General features: G+C 44.4%; 1 protein-coding gene across 1 annotated transcript in view; it reads right to left on the bottom strand.

Moving 5' to 3' along the window:
- Window positions 1-5,923, bottom strand: part of UBE2E2 (ubiquitin-conjugating enzyme E2E 2) — a 414,545-nt gene that overhangs the window by 112,266 nt on the left and 296,356 nt on the right. The gene's annotated exons all lie outside the window — the stretch shown is intronic.

The raw sequence follows: 5,923 nt of genomic DNA, 5'->3' as shown, positions 1-5,923 counted from the left end.
GGACACAGGGAGGAGAACATCACACACCGGGGCCTGTCGGGGGGTGGGGGCGCTAGCGGAGGGATAACATTTGGAGAAATACCTAATGTAGGTGATGGGTTGATGGGTGCAGCAAACCACCATGGCCCGTGTATACCTATGTAACAAAACTGCACGTTCTGCACATGTACCCCAGAACACAAAAGTCTAATTTAAAAAAAAAGAAATGTAATTTGTATAGTTATTATCAAGACAAATTGTTTCTAAAGTAGGTTAAATACCTACAAGACACTCAATACACTTTTCTTTGGCTGAGAACATCTTTTGTTTCTTGGCTATCTATGAAAATAATAAACAATTTCTTCATACAGTTGTCTAGTTTATTTCTAAAAAGGTTGGCTGTGATATCCCACTATCTGCATTTTTTTTTGTATTCCTTACACAATCATCTAGCTCCAAGACCCATCATCACTGTCCTCTTCTACCATGCTGTTCGGAAGCCACCGTTATCAAAGCAGAGGAAGTGGAAGACAACTGAACGAGAAGACTAACAGCAAAAGTGACCTATACACAGAGACACTTAATAAATGCTTGTTGAAGAATAATAAAGAAATATCTATCGTAACACATGAATCTATTACCATAACATAGTGGTAAAGAAAGTATGCTTCAGATCCAGAGATGAAGGGTCCAAAGCCTGGCACTGCCACTTACCTTGTAACTCAGAACAAGTTACTTAATCTCTTGATGTTACAGTTGTCTATCTCTGAAAAAGTAGCTACTTCAGAAAGTTGATGTGAGCATCAAATGAATTAATAGATGTAAAGTACCTAGAACAGTGCCTGGCTCATAGTAAGGGCTATGTAAGTTTATGCTATTGATGGTGGTGGTAGCGCAACTGGATTGGCCACTGTGGGGGCACTGGCCATAGTGGGGGAGGCATGTCTGGGGCTGTGCGCTCTGTGAAGCTGGCAGGGGCAGGGAACAGGTGATCCCAGTGGAAGCCCCAGACCCTACCGAGTTGGCACGGTGGGGGCCTGCATTTCTAGGCGCAGCTGCAGCTGCCCAGCAGTGGTTCTGACCTGGGCATCCCTGTGCTCTTAGGACCTGGAAAGCCCCCTGCCCCTGCAGGCTCGTAAGGGCCTGCTCCCACTCCCCAGCTTCTTCCCGGTCCCAGCACCTGCTCCAGTGCAGAGCAAAGTTATAGCTGAGCCTGGGCACTGTTGCGACCTGGCTGGGTGTGCACACACTTGGGGTGGTGCTGACATGCCAGCCCCCCCATCCCCACCACTTTGGCTCCCTCTGAAGCTTTGGGTGCTGACGAGCTCAGGGAGGGAGGCCGGGGGTGTTGAGGGAAACTCAGCATGGTCCTGTAAGCACCCCTCAGCATAGACAGCCTGGGCACCACAGACAGCATGTTGATGGTGGTGGGAGGCAGACAGGAACCGCCTGAAGTCTGGGGACTGGGCTGCCAATCCAAGGTGGAGTATGCAACCCAGAGTGAGAACTTCATTGATGCCTCTTGGTCAGTCGAATGGTGCTTTTTCTAGGCCCGACCATGGACCAATCAGCACATACTTCCTTCATTCTGAGCACATAAAAACCTCAGACTCAGCCAGACTCAGACACTCATTGGTATAACCTGCCTGCTGAAAGGAGTTACCCACTTTGGGTCTCCTGAGAGCTGTTCTGTCACTCAATAAAGCTTCTCTCTGTCTTGCTCACCCTACAGTTGTCTGCATAACCTCATTCTTCCCAGACGTGGGACAAGAACTTGAAACCTGCAGTGGCAGGGCCAGGTCAGCTCAGGGGCCGTTGGCCGGAGCAGGACGGTGGGGCTGAAAGAGCTGTAGTACAAACAAGCTGAAACATGCCCCTGTGAAAACATGCTCTCCTCCATTTGCCATGCTGCAGTCAAAGATAAAGAAGAGCTGCAGCTCTCCTGGGAACCCAGATCTCAGGGCTCCCTGAGCCAGAGCCGTGACATACTGTAATACCTTCTATGGGGCTCTGCAGTTCCTGGCATCTCTGAGTTTTCAGATGCCACTGCATTCCCCTTGTCTGGATGTGGGTGCCTGCAGTGGAAGCCTCTTGTGGTATATCTGTTACAGCTACAGCCTTGCACAGAGATGGCACCCATAGCTGCCCACCTTGCCACAGGAGCTGGTGTACCTGGCTGTGTGCAGTGACCAGACCTCACGATTGCTCACTCACACACTCCTCGCCACTCTGTGCCTGGCTCACCCTTGGCAGGTGTAAGATCCAGGCCAGTAGTGCAAGCTGAGTGCAGCCTGCTGGGCCGAGTGGGTGGAACAAGCCCCGTGGGCAGGAGCAAAACTCAAGCAGAGGCGCTGCCAGTCACAGAGGTTTCCAGCTGGTGAAGTGACACCTGAGGATTCCGTGACACTACTGTTACCAGGCAAAGCAAGAAACTAGGAGGGCTCACCTCTTCCTTGACCTCTGCACTTATACCATGGAAACAGTAAGAATTTCTCTTTAAGAGCTCTAATTTCCCTTTTCTATACCAGCTGTATGACATCTTGCATGCTAATGTCTCTCTCTGTCCCCCATACTTCTCCCCACCAAATGCTGAGATCATGAAAAAATGCACAAATGACCTGATAAATCCCACCATTCTTGGTTTATAATTCAGTGAAGAATACCTTCAGTTTTGCATCATCCATTCTATAACATCTGAAGGCAGTGCCAGGCCGAAGTTCCCACATACTCTGAAACAGTGGCTTTACAATTAATCCTCTCACCTCCATGATATACACACATTACTACTTCAACAAAAACAAGAGGTTTGTTTTTGTTTTTCTTTTTTTTTTTTTAAGTTTAGGGGAAGAAAGGCCAAGTGTCAGCTCTGTTCAGGAAGAAAAGTGCTAGATAGTTAAAATAGGCTCTGTAAATAATAATCTAAGAATAAAAGATATTGATTGATTGCCAACAAGAAGTAGTGTTGAGGCCAGGTGTGGCTCATGCCTGTAATCCCAGCACTTTGGGAGGATGAGGTGGGTGGATCACTTGAGGTTAGGAGTTGGAGATCAGCCTGGCCAACATAATGAAACCCTGTCTCTATTAAAAATACAAAAAGTAGCTGGGCATGGTTGCAGGCACCTGTAACCACGCCCAGCTACTGTACTTGGGAGGCTGAGATTACTTGGGAGGCTTGAACCCTGGATGTGGAGGCTGCAGTGAGCCAAGATCATGCCACTGCACTCCAGCCTGGGTCACAGAGCGAGACTCCATCTCAAAAAAACAAATGTAGTGTTAAGTGGACTCACTTAAATACTTTCCTATGATTACTTCAGGAAATCAAGACTCCCACAGGACTAAAATACTAGCTATACAGTGTTGAGACTTATTTTCGGTAGTTACCCACTGATATGGCTTGACTCTGTTCCCACCCAAATTTCTTCTTCAATTGTAGCTCCCATAATTCCCATGTGTCATGGAGGGACCCAGTGGGAGGTAACTGAATCATGGGGGTGGGTTTTTCCCATGCTGTTCTCCTGAGAGTGAATAAATCGCATGAGATCTGACAGTTTTATAAAGGGCAGTTCCCCTGCACACACTCTCTTGCCTGCCACCATGTAAGACCTGCCTTTGCTCCCCCTTCACCTCCTGCCATGATTGTGAGGCCTTCTAGCCATGTGAAACTGTGAGTTCATTATACCTCTTTTTCTTTATAAATTACCCAGTCTTGGGTATTTCTTTACAGCAGTATGAAAATGGAGTAATACACACATGTTGTGTCAGTGCTCATTATGTGTAGGGCACTGTACTGTGATCTAGGCAAGATAAAGAACATTCTTGATTCCCAAAGGGCTTCCTGTCTGGGCAAGAAGAGAGAAGGTAAGACATATTTGTTCCACAGGATTCATAATCAAGATGCTATGGGAACCCTGCAAAAAAAAAGTTTTCATTTCCTGGTAGGTGAGCTTCTTCACCCTGTCTTATACCACAGTAGTACCATGTTTCATTTCAGCAGTGACCTGAGAAAAAGAAACATTGGGTTCTCTCAGGATGAGTATATGATTTGAACAAGTCCCACAGGAGGTTCTGACATGAACTGCATCTCCTCCAGGGAAAGGCTTCATAAAAGGGGTGGCAATTAAGCAATTAAGCTGGGCTGGAAAGGTGAAGTGGATTTTAACTGGTACAGGGAGATAAAGCATAACAGACTAAGGGCACTTCATGGAAAAAGGCAGGGAGAAGAAAGTGGGTTGCCTGTTGGAAGAACAGCAAATATACCAGGATGGCTGAGGTTAGATAGGGTAGGGCCTTACATGACATAACAAGGAATTGGAAAAGTACTCCGGAGAACTGTGATATTCAAATCTGTTGCTCCTAGGAGCTGCAGGGCTCCACTGAGGTCTTTTGGGGTCATTCAGTTTGCTGCTCCCGCCCCAGCTGAGATTCAACAAGACAAACTCCACTGTGTTTGTGTACATTGTCAGTACATAATTTCTTTAAATACTCTTTGAATAAAAGGAGTCCACTGCTTTAAAAAGAGCTTGAACAGCTTCTAGAACTCCCACCCTGCCCCAACAACAAAAAAGCCTGGATCCCAAACCAGACCAGATGAATCAGAATCTAATGAACAACTAGAATCACCATGATAGAACTACTATTACAGACTATGGAGTCACTGAGGGCCTCCAGCAAGAAGCAGCACTGGGCAAACCTACTGAATGAGAAACTAAATTTTTGGCAAGGTCCTTGGAGGACTGGTGTGTACATTGAAAGTTTGATAGGCACTAGTGGAAGGTTTTAAATAGGAAACACATAATGAAATCCACATAAGAATATTCACCGTTTACTGAGCATCTTCTATGTGCCAGATATTGAGCACCTTTCATATCACTGAGCTCTCTTATCTGTAAAAAAGGCAACATTTTTTTACCTTGTGAGGCTATAACAAGAATGAAGACATTTTATATTTATATACATTCAGTGTCAAATGTAGTGTCTGGCAAAGAGTAGGTTCTTCAAAAATTGTAAGTATTATCATTCACATAGAGTTTTCAAATTATTTTCACTCTGCAAACTTAAATGTTATCTAAAACTAAAGGTCAAAGAAATTCAGTGACTTGGCAATGGTTACACAGTAAATGATGAAACTGCATTTCAAACCTAGATGAGCACTGAAAAGCTCATCTTCTTTCCCATACAACACTCTGACAGCAAGGCTTAGTGTGGACTGAAAGCAGGAGATAGAGAAGACCACAGCAGCAATGACACACTAAATTGTGTCAACATTAGTTTACTACCTTTCTGTTTAAGAGACCAGAATTGACTAGAATTACAAACAAGTGCCAATACAAGTACAGACTAGAGTTATCATAGTCTGAAGAAATTATAGGTATGTCCTAATACCTTCTAAACACTTAGCAATTAAACAAACAATATTTATATAATAACATTCAGTTAGTTATTTGGCAATTTATTTAACAATATTTATTCTCTGGATAGGCTTATCAAGTTGACAAAGCATTTTCACATTCATCATCTTCTTTAACCCTAGTGACAACTAAGTGAGATAGGATTATTCTTCTCAAATCAGATTGCTCTACTTACTTTTTTCCTCCTTAAATCCCTATTTAATCTCATAAACCTGGATTTCCTAATACTTTGTAGTGGCTTTCGTGAAAGAATCAGGCTTTGTGTTAAAAAAAAAAAAAAAAAAAAGAATCCAGGCTGTCAATGACAGGCACAGATTTCATCGCCTATTCTTCCTTCTTTCCTTTAGCCCATCAGCAAAGGTTAGGAAGACAGATGGGTTTTCAGTCAAAGGGAGTCAAGAACAGTATGGGCAGCACGGCATAGGTTTATCTTTCTTATCTGTTCCACAGAAAAGTGATGCAAAGTAATTAATTGAGCTATGAAGGCTCTTGGTGGAAGTGCAGCCCCAGACGGTAACAAGTTTTTAAGAGCTCAG

This window comes from Mandrillus leucophaeus, unplaced genomic scaffold (assembly GCF_000951045.1).
Source record: "Mandrillus leucophaeus isolate KB7577 unplaced genomic scaffold, Mleu.le_1.0 Scaffold149, whole genome shotgun sequence".
NCBI classification, from domain to species: domain Eukaryota; kingdom Metazoa; phylum Chordata; class Mammalia; order Primates; family Cercopithecidae; genus Mandrillus; species Mandrillus leucophaeus.
Note: the sequence above shows the minus strand (reverse complement) of the source record. Positions and strands in the feature narration are given on the sequence as shown.